Raw genomic sequence first — 16470 nt, forward strand, 5'->3', positions numbered from 1 at the left:
GGCCTCTAAATCTAATACCATGTTTGTCAGCGCACAATAACTACCAGAGCATTAAATGGTAGGTGATAAGTTTGAAAAGGTGGTCACTGTGGAACACGAAAGTCAACTAACATTTTTAAGACCTTTCTATTAAATTATCACATTTTTCAAGGAGTTTTTGTTTCATGTTACTCAGTAATTGGTAATGTTTGCCATATACAAGCATATATTTCTTTATGATGTTCGAGATATATGAGTATTTATTTCTTTGTGTGAGATCAGGATCACAAGCAAGAATGATAGTTTTATCAATAATTTGTGTAAATGAACTATCAATTGAAACATCTTTGAGAAATTCCTAAGGAGAGGATTACTCCATGAAAAACCCTCATGAAGAGCATAACCCTATGTTTTTAATAGTTTACAACTAAAGGTCGCAAAAAAAATAATGGTATATTAGAATAATAGCAATACCTTTTTTAATAAAAAAAATCATGTCATAAAGTTAGATCATTTGATGGTATTTTAAATTTAATATAATATGGCCTAGTTATTATATCAAAAATCACTCTACCTAATAATCATTTATAAGATATTTGTTAGGAGAAAGACCCCTCAATATTTTGGAAAATATGGACAACAATAATATCTAGTCCATTAGAAAACCATGTCTCCTTTTTTCCCTTTTATATAAAACAAATATCTTAATGATCAGTGATCCATCAAAATAATAGTCATTATTAAGTTAAATAAGTAGCTCATGCTTTTGAAAGGTGGAGCAAAATAAAAATGAATTAGTGTATGCATACATGGTAATGTTAATAAAATGTTTTGCCAAATGATTCTAACTAGTAACCACTCATAGATATTGGTTTCCAAGAAAAAGACATGCACACACTCAATCATCTAGAATGTCATAAACAATAAGTTCTCTTATGGGCCCTATTTTAGCATGTATGGGGGCATCTATCTCGTCTCATTATTCAAGCTTGATTTCAATAAGAAAATCTATCTTGGACTCTTTTCATTCTATACCTTTGATCATAACTTAGGCTAATAATAGGAGGATCCTATGCCCAAGACATTTGGTCACATGAACAAATATCAAGATATCAAGGTCCCCATTATTAGTTCCTAAATTCAAACCATGTAATAGTTATCTTGTTGGAGTAGACAATGTAATCTTATGATAGAATGCTCCAAATTCAAAACCTAAAGTGATAATGAGATGTGTAAAAGAAATCTTACCTCTCTTTACATGGTATAAAATGATAATGAGAGGTGATAAGTTCGAAAAGGTAGTCATTTTGGAACCTGAAAGTCAACTAACTTTATTAACAGTTTTTGTATTAAATTAAGTTGCTCAGTAATTGGTGATGTTTGAGATATATGTTGAGCATTTATTTCTTTGTGAGAGATAGGATCACTAGCAAGAATGATAGTTTAATCAATGATTTGTATTCATTTATAGGTTCTAAAGTTCTACTATAAAATGAATTGTCAATTGAGACACTCCTAGAGAAACCCCTAAGAAAAGCATTAGTCTATGTTTTTAATAGTTTAGAACTAATGGTTGGAAAAGAATTATTGTCTAACAAAATAATAGCAATAATCATTTTTAAATTAAAAAAATCATTTGGTGAAGTTACACCATTTGATGTTATTTTATATTTAATATAATATGGTCCAACTATTATATCAAAAATAAATTTAGCTAATAATCATTATAAGATATTTTTTATGAGAATGACCCCTGAATCTATTGGAGCATACTAGACAACAATAGTATCTAGTCTATTAGGAAACCATGGCTCATTTTTCCCCCTTTTATGTAAAAAATGTCGTAATGATCAATGATCCATTAAAAAAAAATCATTAATTTAGATTAGGAACTAACGCTTTTGAAAAGTGGAACAAAATTAAAATGGATTGGTGCAGGCACACATGATTTCATTAATAAAATGTACAGACAAATGATTCTAGCTAGTAGCCACCCATAGAGATTGTTTGTGAAGATAAAGACATGCAATACACCCTCAATCATCTAGAAAATCATGGTAATAAGTTCTCTTATGGGTTGTATTTTATCGTGTATGCCCTTATCTACCTAGTCTCGTTATACAAGCTTGATTTCAATAATAATAATAAACTATCTTCGACTCTATTCATTCTAGACCTTTGATCATAATTTAGGTTGATAATGGGAGGATCCAATGCCAAAGATATATGGTCCCATGAATAAATATCCAATGTGTATAGTTCCCAATTATTGGTGCCTAAATTCAAACCATGCAATAGTTAGCTAGTTGCAATGAAAAATTTACTCTTAATATGGATTGTTCTAGATTCAAAACCTAAAATCATAATGTGCAGTATTAAAGAAATCTTAGCCCCCTAATTTTGATATACATGAATTAAATCATACAATTATATTCTTTGATTGACCTCAAGCATTTAAGTCATTCATCTTTAGAGCTAGCATTGTGGATTGCTTCAACATCCTTCATACAAGCATTTTTTCATGATTCTCCTTTTGAGTATCCCTTTTATTGATTCAAAAATTTTAATCACATTCAAAGTGTATTGCATCAAAAAGCTATTATATGATTCAATTTCATATATATCGACTCTTAGATATAAGCATGAGAGATAGTCCCACAATAGTGTGTCCTACATTTTTACAAGAATATTCCTACTTTTATAGATATTGAGATGTCCTTCCTACAACATATAGTAGATGAAATTTTTGTAATGGCTTAATGTCTACCTAATGCCATGTTCAACTATAACTTTGATCAATCTATAACTTTAACTTCCTTAAGAAAAATTGTCTTGTAGACTTGCTCACTATCCCACTTGAGTGGTTTCATAACAAATTGAGTTTCAATCTAGCCTTAAGTGGTTTTTATTATTGTAAATAGATATATGATTAATTTATAACAATTTAAAACCCAATATATATATATACATACATATATATATATATATGTATATATGTATGTATGTATGTATGTATGTATGTATGTATGTATGTATGATTAGGTTTGAAATAAAAGTGATGCAAGTAGGTTTTCTTTAATATTTTATTTAAATAATCAAAAATAATATTTCAATCTAATCTTGAGTGGTTGATCTTGTAAGGAAGCATACACAACCAACATATGCCAATTTCCACATATCCCATTTATGATCACAAGAAAATAAATACTTTGAATACACCATTTTAATTTTCATTTCAATTCATTTTCATTTTAGGGTGAATACCTAGGAAAATATTTCAACTAGGAAAACTCATTTCAACCTCTACTCCACAAGGTTAAGTACATAGTAAGTCTAACAAAAGATACAAAATGTCTATCCATATATCTTAAATAGGTGGAATGTAGCTGTCATGCTCATCTAAGTCCCTCCATTTTCCCCCAAATGTATACATCAAAGTCATCATCAAATTTAAAGTTATTAATAAGTATTTTAAATTTATTTATTTAATAAAATTTAATAAAATACTAAATTGAAGAAATTGTACTTCCAAAAAAATTTCAACAAAAAAATTTAAAAGGAAAAAATCATGAAATGAGATTTTTTTACACTTTTTGTGTGTGTTGTTAGAAATTTTTAGAATAATTGAGAGGGGGAGACTGAATCAATTACACAAGGTATACAAGTTCCATTTCAACAATTAAAAATTAAACTTTTACTATTCTTCTTATCCTCTTGTTGCTCAATCTCTACTGTACTGATAATCAAAATTACTATCCCAACTATTGAAGGGAAATGAGAGCATCCCATAAATTCATTTGAGATCAGTATGCACATCCTATATACAATAGTTTCTGGTACAACTTCTAATCAGCAAAGACAAGTGCATACTACTATGCCATAAAAGCATAAACAGACATAGTTGATTTCCCACAATTAAAACCTTAAAGGAAAGTGATTGCAATTTACCGATCTAAACAAAATTCAGCAGCATTACGACATATAGATTATTACTCTACAATCATAGAACTAGAAGAATTAGACAAAATAGAGAACATAGATATACGTGGGGAAAACCTTTCCAGGTAAAAAAACCCCACCCTCCAAACCATCAAGCTAATGTATTATTCAACAACACATTACAATACATTTTCAGCCTTCACATGGAGATTTACATCTTGCTCCATTCTAGAGAAAATCTGGCAACATAACCCTGTGCAAATATCTTCTCATCTCTCTCTTCCACTCTATTACCCTAATGCATTACAACATGCAATACCCATTTTATGAACATCTTAAGACACAACAAAATGCCCACAAAGGATTTGGGCATTTTTCATGGCTCAACCAGCAAGAACCATGCACAATGCCACATGTACATGCAATACCAAGAAAAGGGCATCCATCCCTTGAATAGGCAATGACAGCTTGTCATAGAATCTGCCAAAAATAGCGGTCACAAGAGAAGTGTAAGGGAATCCATCATACCAACCTATTTTTGGCATATTCTCTTACACACACCAACCACTTATTCTTGGGCACCCAAATAGGCCTCATGTCATAAGATGCTCTTACACCTATCATAGCTTATTCCTTAAATAGCTCTTACGCGTCATAGGAATCCGTCATAACCATTTCAACCATGATCTCCTTCACACACTTCAAGATGCCAACACATGTAAGTGATCAACATGCCAACTAGACATGTACACTCACATTTACATATTATTTTCAAAAATACATTTACAAAATAAATAATAATAAGAATAGGAATTATACAAGGTTAAGATACCTTATTCCTAACATTCTCCCACTTGTCGAACACGTTGTAAGAGCAACAGGAACATAATAGGAACTAACCGCTATAGGCCGAAAGGCCCATAGACTCTGAACACCATCTGAACTTCTCAGTGCCCACTGGTTTTGTTAATGCATCTGCAACATTCTTCATAGTATCTACCTTCTCCAAATTTACCTTTCCATCTTCCACCATATCTCTCACAAAGTGAAATTGCACATCAATGTGCTTCGTTCTAGCATGGAAAGTTGGATTCTTCGCAAGGCAAATAGCACTCTGACTATCACACCAAATAGTAGTCTGTTGTGCATCAACACCAAAATAAGAACACAATCTCTTAAGCCAAATGGCTTCCTTACAAGCACCAAAATCGATGAAACTATATCATCACAGCCATTCATGAAACAACATAAATCATAACATATGCTCTCATGCTCCAACTAGACATCTGTCCAAATAACACAAGCATAAGATCCATGTGATAACAAGGGCTACACACACTGCCACCACTCCACTGTGCTCATGAGCTACACAAGCATAAAAAATATCAACTTCTTAGCCCAACAAAACTGTGAAGTCATCCTCCAGAAAACAAGATAAAACATCAGCCAGAACAACAACCAAACTGATTTGTCCAATCCAACTGATAAACCCACGAGAATGAAAATAGCATCCACAGTAAATGCTAACTCATCCAATCACCCATACCTCAAAGGTACTGAACACCAGAAAACTCATGCCAACAACATAACCAACCCATAAACTACAACCTCAAGCTCTATGTGCAAACCAGTCGATGAAGACTAAACACGTACAAGAACTCCCACTGCATGGATAATGTCGAATCTAAAAAATCAATGGCATATTGAGTCTACTGATAACAACACAAAGAAAGTGAAACCATGTAGTACCAAGGACCATCCACAAAGATATGCAAATCCTGTAGCAAAATCACTGCAAGAAACATCTCTCTCATCCAATCTCCACAAATCTCCTATGTTCTCCACATCCAACAAAGACAAGAGATAAAGGAACCAACTTTTCATCACCCAAAAAAATTAAGTACAAGTGATAACAATTGACCATAAAAGAGTGACCACATAGCTCCAAAAAATCTCAAAATTCAATGTTATGTGAACCTAAACATCCAAGAAGATAACCAAAGCCAAAGAGAGAAACTGTAAACCATAAGCATGTAGCATGTCCTTCTACAAACACTTCTAAATGTCAACTGTGCCAAGTATGATCTCCTTCATAGCCCCAACAGAAAAGCCACAACTACATCCAAAACTGTTCAACCTCAACAGATCAAACATAACCTGATATCATAAATCTACATGGATGTAAGCCTCTCAAAGAAGATCAAACAAACTCCATTTCCCATTTTAGGGAATCAGCCCACTACCATCTCTTATTGTCATCATAAATGAAAGTAAACCTCAAGGAGATAATCATGTTATCCATCTCTCATAATGAATCCTCCAGAACCATCTAACTGTAGCTCAAGATCAAAAAATATGAAAGAAAAGATAAAGCACCTGAAAGTAACATTGGGCAATACCTCTCAAGTGATAAACTGCCAAGTAGACCAAGAGTGGGGAATGAGAATGCTCCTCCAAGATATGCAAGTCACCCTGTGACTTATCTAAGAACAAACTCCTCATAGGTCTCTATTGAACTCTCATCCAACAAAGGTGTAGGCTCCTCATACTTTATGCTAAAATCTCATCAAGAGTATACATCTCAACAACATGTCTCTTATTTCAAGAAAACTCTAGCCTCACCCAAGTCTCCAAGGATCCACAAGCACCTATAATCAATCACTCCATGAAAAACTCCACTGCAACATAGCACTATCATGAAGTATCAAGCAAATGATCAAGAAACTAAAACAAGATCGATGTCAAAGCTCCAACCATGGAATCATGAACATAATCATGATATCATGATCTAAACCATCTCCTCCAAAGAGATAACATGCTTCATGTGATCATATCAAATAACTCTATCATGTCACAACTCTAAACTAGTAATGAAGAGAGAACCATGACATAAAAGCCACCATGATAACATATCAAATAAAAGCATAAACAACATCTATACCAAGGGCTCCTTGAATCCTAAAGATGTCAACATCTCCAATCGCATGAAGATACCATCTCCAACTAGTGAACCAACAAATATGAAAGACCCTTCTGCAGCAATAGGATCTAAGGCATCCTCCAACATCTGCAACACTAAAGAAGATCATCCACAACCATATGATAGAAAAATTATAGCCACTGCTAAAACTCCCACTAAAGTATGATACCAAGCTTTCCAAGCCTATGACACACCACTCTCAAAAACTAAAAATCATCCAGGTCCACACATCACATTGGGTGAAACCAAGATCTCCACACTAAGGAAATTCACCATGCTTTAGGACTCCATAACTGACTATCCAAGTACTCAAATATCATCCATCCTCTCATCTCAAAGCAACCACACAAATGCACAAGTGACCACAAACAAGGTCAGCTAACAAGTCTGTACCAACACTAAATCAAATCTGGTGGATATAGACAGTCCACGTTCAAGTTATCCTGTTGCAATTAAATGGGTGGCCTACCCACCTGACTGCATAACTTGTAGATCCAATCATTACAACATGCAAACCCACTATCACATTAGTGACATATACAAATGAGATCAAAGATAATTAATCATGTAGACAACATGACTCAAACACCAGATCAAGCACAAATCTGATTTGCCAATTATGTCCACATCAAGCACCATAGTCTAGGAATCCAACAAAGCAGCACCACAAAAATGCTGAGTGACTGATCACGTACCAACATCTCTATGCAGAGAAAGAAAAAATACCTCCTCTCACCATGCACAAAGAATGCATGCATGTAGAACTACAACCATCTCATCTGGTACCACTCTAAAGGAACAAGAGTTCAAAAAATAGCTCTGCAGTAGATCCACAAAAAACCACAAGCTTTTTATTTCAACATGCATAACTTGCAAAAACACTATGTTTAAGAACACCCATGCACATCCACACCCACTTCTTATTTGGAAGACTCAAAGTCTGAAAAAAATACCAAACAACTGAACCTAGAATAATGGATTATCATAGATGAACATCACCATAGATTTTTAGGAAACTCTATAAACCCCTTGAATCCAATGAACAAGAATCCAAGCCATGCATGTAGACCAATCCCACAACCACTACTAGTACATGCATCTGAGAGAGACACTATCCAGAAGCTTAAAGATCATCCAATGATCAACTCCATAGTCTCAATGCATTCCAGGTAACAAAAGGGACACCTTCAAATACACATGCATCAAGAGTTATTCTGCTGTCAACCAAGAGCTCCAGATCAATGTCATTTCAACATGACCAACTCTATTTTCTCTGTCTTCACCATCCTTCAAGAAATGTCTACCGTCTCCTGAAAGAATAAATCAACTGCAAAACTTCCACTCATCAAAGGATTAATTATCAGTTAATTTCTTCAAAACAAACTTCTTCAAGCTCTACAAGCTAAGAAATCTTAATAGAAGAAACACCCAGAACCAAAAAACTCTATGAATCCTCCCATGCAAACAACATGCAATTCATAAAATGGGGTTTGATACTAAATGAAGGGAAATGAGAGCATCCCATAAATTCATCTGAGATCAGTATGCACATCCTATATACAATAGTTTTTGGTACAACTTTTAATCAGCAAATACAAGTGCATACTACTATGCCATAAAAGCGGAAATAGACATAGTTGATTTCCCACAATTAAAACCTTAAAGGAAAGTGATTGCAAGTTACCGATCTAAATAAAATTCAGCAGCATTACGACATACAGATTATTACTCTACAATCATAGAACTAGAAGAATTAGATAGAATAGAGAACACAGATATACATGGGGAAAACCTTTCCGGGTAAAAAAACCCCACCCTCCAAACCATCAAGCTAATGTATTATTCATCAACAAATTACAATACATTTTCAGCCTTCACATGGAGATTTACATCTTGCTTCATTCTAGAGAAAATCCGACAGCATAACCCTGTGCAAATATCTTCTCATCTCTCTCTTCCACTCTATTACCCTATTGCATTACAACATGCAATACCCATTTTATGAACATCTTAATATCCAACAAAATGCCCACAAAGGATTTGGGCATTTTTCATGCCTCAACCACCAAGAACCATGCACGATGCCACATGTACATGCAATACCAAGAGAAGGGCATCCATCCCTTGAATAGGCAATAACAACTTGGCATAGAATCTACCAAAAATAGCGGTCACAAGAGAAGTTTAAGGGAATCCGTCATACCAACCTATTTTTGGCATATTCTCTGACACACACCAACCACTTAGCCTTGGGCACCCAAATAGGCCTCATGTCATCAGATGCTCTTACACCTGTCATAGCTTAGTCCTTAAATAGCTCTTACGCGTCATAAGAATCCGTCATAACCATTTTAGCCATGATCTCCTTCACACACTTCAAGATGCCAACACATGTAAGTGATCAATATGCCAACTAGACATGTACACTCACATTTACATATTATTTGCAAAAATACATTTATAAAATAAATAATAATAAGAATAGGAATTATACAAGGTTGAGACACCTTATTCCTAACAATTATAACATACTTTGTTGAATATAAAATATGTATATGTATGTGTGTGTGTGTGTGTGTGTGTGTGTGTGTGTATTGTTAGGTTTGAAGTAAAAGTGATGCAAGTAGGTTTTCTTGAGATGATTTTAATACAAGTGCATAATATTTTATTTAAATAATAAAAAATAATATTTTAATCTAATCTTGAGTGGTTGATCTTGTAAGGAAACATACACAACCAACATATGCCAATTTCCACATAGCCCATTTAAGATCACAAGAAAATAAATACTTTGAATCCACCATGTTCATTTTAATTTCAATTCATTTTTATTTTAGTGTGAATACCTAGGAAAATATTTCAACTAGGAAAACCCATTTCAACCTCTACTCCACAAGGTTAAGTACATAGTAAGTCTTAGAAAGGATACAAAATGTGTATCCATATATCTTAAATAGGTGGTATGTAGTGTCATGCTCATCTAAGTCCCTCTATTTCTCCCCAAATGTATACATCAAAGTCGTCATCAAATTTAAAGTTATTAATAATTATTTTAAATTTATTTATTTAATAAAATTTGATAAAATACTAAATTTAAGAAATTGTACTTCCAAAAAAATTTAAAAGGAAAAAATTATGAAATAAGATTTTCGTGTGTTGTTAGAAATGTTTACAATAATTGAGAGGGGGGGGTGAATCAATTACACAAGGTATACAAGTTTCATTTCAACAATAAAAAATAAAACTTTTTCTATTTTGCTTATCCTCTTGTTGCTCAATCTCTATTGTACTGATAATCAAAATTACTATCCCAATTAAAAAATACTTTGTTTAATATAAAATATAAAGCATACAAAGCATTCAACACAAGTTTGACACCAGGATTTTATGTGAAAAAACCAATTTGGGAAAAACTACTCGCAACATGTCACCACTTTTTCATTTTTTCGAAGTGAGCTCTGTTACGAACCAATGCTATTAAAGGTTTACAATACATATTGTTATATGTGACCTTGTTAGAGAATTAAATCACCCTATTAGGAGTGACCTTGTTAAAGGACTTTGATCAATCCATTTAGAATGTCACCTTGTCGAATGATTTACACAAATTGTTAAGTCTTTCAAACGATTATTAGATCAACCTTTGTTAAAAGGATTTCAATACAAACTATTCACAATGATTAGGAAGAAAATAATAGGGTTTTGATCTATATGTTTACAACTCACTTTGCAAGTTCAAATCATATTTGATTCATGTGTTGAATCAATGATAAGCTCTCCATTGTCAGCGCTATTCTTGATTATCCTGGAAACCCTTCAAGAAATCAATATTTCCCTTCAACAAAATTTAAGCATTTTTCTCATATTCACTTATCAATATCAATAGCTTCTGTGTAAGAAATATCCTATAGCTTCACATTCACTCTTGAATTTGTGCATCTCTGATAAACCTTCCTCTATACTCACCTCACACACATTGGAACTCTTTTTTTTTGATTTGTGCCTCCTTAAATAGGAAAATTTTTCTTTCTCATTTAACATTATCCCCGTAGATCTTATGGTTTACGATTTGGTTCAACATGATTCATTATATCTATCCATCTTCTTGATCATCCTCTAGAAGCTTCTTTGGAATCCATCTATTAGGTCTTTGCCTAATCCTCACCTTGAATTTAATGATCCAACTCATGAATTCTATCTTCAAAACAGTTTACATCTCACAAGAAATAAACTAAGTTGGCTGGGAATCATGATTTCCACAAATTCATTCCTAACATTGTTACTTGGCAATCACTAGGTTCTGGCACTTGGTCATCACTAAAGTACTCAAGGTCACTATAAATTTTTTGGCTCGACATCAACTATCTTACTTGGTCAATATTGGTGCTCAGTCAATAGAAGATTTTTTTGGCACTTAGTATGGCTCGACTGACACTAACATCACTCAAAATTCCTTAATATGTACTTTATTTATTGGCTTAGCTTAATTTTTTTGATATAAACAATCACTTTGTCTCATCAATGTTCAACTAATCAAATATCCATTGTAGCTTTCTTTTCTTAACTCAACCTTTCCTCTATGTAGTATTGTTATGAGAAACTTCTCAAATCCTCTTCATCAATCAAATAGATATGACATTTAGATTAGGTAGCAATATGTTTTATCAATAGATTTGACATCAATGATAAAACAATTTTTTTTCCAATTGTAAGTTTCCAACATGTGTGTGTGTGTGTGTGTGTGTGTGTGTGTGTGTGTGTGTGTGTGAGTGTGTGTGTGTGTGTGTGTGTGTGTGTGTGAGAGAGAGAGAGAGAGAGAGAGAGAGAGAGAGAGAGAGAGAGAGAGAGAGAGAGAGAGAGAGAGAGAGGCTCGCATGGGTGAGGGACAAGATATCCCAATGCATAAACATAGGCATGGATAACCAATAAAGTGTAAAAGCTTAAGATAGTTTTATTATAAATTATAAAATAAATGTATATCTCCATATCATCAAGTAAAAATAAAATTTTCCATTCCTCTAACTAAGATTCTCATGATTTCATGGTACAATTATGTGAGGAGGAAATCTATTTTCTTTTTATAACTTAGATTGTCCACCATGACTTTTGAATAATTCTCCTATATTAAAGAAAAGCAATATTTGGATATATCAACCTAATTTTTATTCCCCCTACCAATATTAATTACATTAGAAATATTAATTACATTATCATATCATAGTGTTCTAGTATTCCAAGTTATCATGTTTCTCTAATATTCTTAGTCTTACGCTATATCCTTTTCAAAAGGAAACTTTTATTGTATTTTCCTTTGTTAAAACATTTATCAACATTAATAATTTTTACCCATGTGAGCAATGTAATCAGCAACCATAAGACGATACACATGTACACAATAACACCAAATATGTTAACTAGGGAAACCCTAGCCAAGGGAAAATCTTAGTGGTGATGGTACCCAAAAAATGATGTACTAATATAAAAGTTCCTTGTAAGAGGATATACCTTGTTAGGACTCTATTATATAGATTCAATACATACGAGTCCATGTTGGGAGAGTTTGAACCCCCATTAGGAGATTCCAACCATGTTAGGAGTTTTGACAACCTTGTTAGGAGCTATAGAAGGTAGAAGTACCCACTATCCAAACAACTTCAAGGGAAAGATCACTAAACTCACTATCCAACTGATTTCTATATTATTTTTTGTAGAATAATAGAATGAACTATACATGTACTCTCCTCATCCTCTATCATGTCAACCATACCAAAGCTCTATTCTAAACTAGTAAAAGATAGTGATGAAGTCTCTAGATTAAAGAAATAGAATGAAATTTTGAAACATGAATTGGACATTACTAATTTGAAATTAAATCTTAAGAGTGATGATAGTAAGGTAGAGAAAGATCTAAAATTTGAGAATGTAGATCTTAGATCAAGTCTTTCAAAGGTCACATCTGAGCTTAAACTACCAAGTCATGGTATGAAAATCTTGAGAAGTAAAATGTTATTATAAAAGGAGAGTTAACTCAAACCAAGATTTTGCAAAATGGATATGAGGGACCTAAATAGAAATCAAAACTATAGAGGGAATGATAGTAGTAACAATAGTCAAAAAGGAGAATTTAAAGAGCATTTAGAAGAATTAATGGAAGTATTTTTCGAAGAAAAGGAACCATCAAGTTCACATAGAGTAATGGAAGAAGAATTATTTGATGCACTTTATGGAGGGTTGAAGTGAGAAAGTGTTTGTGAATAATCATATTTGAATTAAGTATTTCCAATAAAGATAGAGTATCAGTTGATCATAACTAAAATTAGATATCAAATCATAACTTGCATAGTCAGCAGAAGGTAGAAGAAATAATGGGGAAGCTATGGTTAAGTGTGCAAACATTTTTATGATTGTAGTAAGTTGTATAGAAGAAAGAAATATTACTAGTAAGCAGAAACCACTTTTATGATAAAGGATACACAATTAATGTGAAGTTAATTTTGAAATGATTTTAGATTGCAAGCAAGATTTTGAGTACCATTTGATCATGAGTTATAGAGCATTTGTGAATGATTTGATAACAAACTGAAAATGAATTGAATCATTTGAAAGTGAAAAGGTAAAGAAGCCCTAATACATAATAATTAAGGTATTTTACAAAGGTTTTAGTTGAAATTTTTCGTATAATAAGTCAGCATAATGGCGAGAAAATTTATGTATGATTTTAGTGAGAGACCAAGCTATTATTTATCAATTTCTCATTTGTTTCTCTGATTGATGATCCTTTGGGAGCATTTTCAAAAATTCAACAAAATGTGCTACATGTAGAAGATGTTAGGAGCCACATTCAAAATAAATTTGAGAGTATTAGAGATGATAAATTCATAAGGATTTAGATATTATGCACAATAGAAACCTAACCTTGAAACCCAAGTTCAGATACTTGAATGCATTGAACCTGATCAAGTATATGTTTTATACAAAAATTGATAATCATGAATGGAGTACAATTACTTTGAGAAGAGTGCATAAAGAAATGTTTCAGGTTGGAGATATACGTCTCATGATTTATAATGGTCTAATTCATAAGGTCATAGGACTGATAAATGAGGGTTGTAACCTGGTCAATGACAAGAACATCACGGAAATTGTTGAAACTAATTTGAAGACTAAATTTGATAGCAAAAATATGAGAGTTCACCTAATCAAGGATAGGAGTTAGATTTTTGAGAAAGATTATTGGATATAAATTAGCCACATTTCAAGGGTAAATTTTGTGCCATTGGTATTTTTACATGCATCATATGTGATGGCTATTGAAATGAAAAAGGTGAACATGTGTGAGATTATAAGAGTGTGGTTGTTAGATAACATAGAGAAGCTGAAAAAATCTAAGAACACGGTTTTTAGATTTGAATCTTCACTGACCTATTTGGTTTTCCATGCAACCAAAAAATCCCCTAGTATGCACCATGAACCTGATCACTCAGTGTTACAAGGCCAAACTCAAAGAAGTCAGAGATAAAGATACTAATAGAATGATGAAGAATTTTCAGTTAAAAAAGAAATAGAGATACATTATCCCTACTTCTATGATATAAAAGTACAAAGATGATTTTTTTATGGTAGAAACAATTACAGCTTGTATGGAGGTGGTGGAACCTAGAGTAAAATTTATATAACCTATGGGTTATGAAATTGAAGAACTCATTGAGGAATATGTGAAGATAATACTATAGTTTGACAGAGATATTGAATACCCTAGATGGGGGACATATGAAGATATGATAAAGGAAGTTCACTTTGAACTTCATAGCAAAGAATTTTAGAAGAATATTTAAAAGAAGATAGAAGCTATTCTCAAATAAATTGGTATGACCAAAGAAGAATATAATGAATTGTTAGGTATTTCCAAGGAGATGAAGGCCAGAGGGAAAAAAAAATTTGTTGGTAGCTACACCCCTTATTGTAGCTAGACTTGATGAAAGAATTATTGTTTATGGATCATTAGCACAAATTCCAAGTGTACCCTATGCCACAGTTGCCAAAGTGCAACATGTTAAAGAATAACTTGGATAGAAGGAAAAGCCTAATGAAGATATGGCAATAATATCATTTGCATAGAGGAAACCAAAAAGATTGATGAAGTTTAAGAAATATTCTACATCATCCCCTAAGAAGAGGACCAAGTAGATCACCAATGGTCTAAGGAAGACAAGAAAACCATTTTATATCAATGAATATGATGAATGTAAGGAAGAGACTATGGAGAAGGTAGTAGAGAAAATAGTTGGTGAGGGCAGAACATCAACTCGTAAGAAATATTGGAAACCCAACGTGGAAAAGTTAAATGTACAAATCATTGAGAATGATGTTTTCTTTCAATTGACTAAATATTATAATTTTTATAGTAATAATGATAGAAGGCAGTTAGAGAATGCTATGATGAGAAATATGATTATGAGAAATAAAATATTTGATAGTATTTAAGATAAGATTCCTACAGATTTGTATAACAAACTATTGAACATAAAGAGAAGAGTAGTAGAAGAAGATGAGAATATAAGAATCCATCTAGTAAAGAAACTATGTCTTGTAAATAATGATGATGATATGAAGAATATTTTGGAGGGCATTGAGTCCTTGCTAAGAAACAATAGGAGATAAAAAAAATTTCATGGGAGGAAACTACGAAGAGTTAAACACAGAAACTAAAGAAGCCATAGTCAGTTACATGACTTCTATGCCTAAAGACACTAAGGAGAGTGTGTAGTCAAAAGGAGGAATCTCTATGCATATTGAGGCCAATACAGTAGTGTTGTTGAAGAAGAAGATGAGGTAACTCAGAAAATTGACTCACCTCCACATATAGTGATTGATATTGAATCCATGCAAGGGGATAACACTCATATAATAGTTGATGATGGGGAAGAAGATCCTTTCAAGGATATTGGAAAAAATATTGTTGGCAATATAATTGAGTACTATAGTTTAGATAAAGAAAATGATGCAAAAAAAGAGAAGAGAAAAGTTGAGGAGGAAGAAAAGAGGAAAACTACATAAGAAAAGAAGAGAAAGGATGAAGAAATAAAGAACAAAGAAGAAAATATAAGAAATATCGAAGAAAAAGAAAAGAAAAAGAAAAGAAGAAGATTGAAGAGAAGAGAAAAGAAGAAGAAAGAAGAGGAAAGTAAGAAAGAAGTTGAACAGAGAAGGAAGGAAGAGGGGGCAAGGAAAGTTGTAGTAAAGGAAAAAGAGGACAAGATGAAGAATGTTTGGAAAGTTGTGGTATAAGAGAGTATCTTTCAAAAATAACTCAAACATGTAATTATTGGGGTAGAAAAGGTCATATTCTAGCATGATTCTGATATACCGTATGTTGCACTAAAGATTACACCTATCCTAACAATAACCCCAATAGTAGGAGTGACTACATTGCCTATAGAATATGATGATGATGATGATGATTAGAAGGGTCTAATGACATCTCTAAGAAAATTACTTGAAAATAAATAAATTTTTTAAGAACCTAGAAATAACTTTGTAGAAGTTCTGGAAGGAATGCAAAAGATAGTTCA

Source organism: Cupressus sempervirens, chromosome 3, assembly GCF_028749045.1.
Source record: "Cupressus sempervirens isolate cs-2001-9-10 chromosome 3, ASM2874904v1, whole genome shotgun sequence".
NCBI lineage: Eukaryota > Viridiplantae > Streptophyta > Pinopsida > Cupressales > Cupressaceae > Cupressus > Cupressus sempervirens.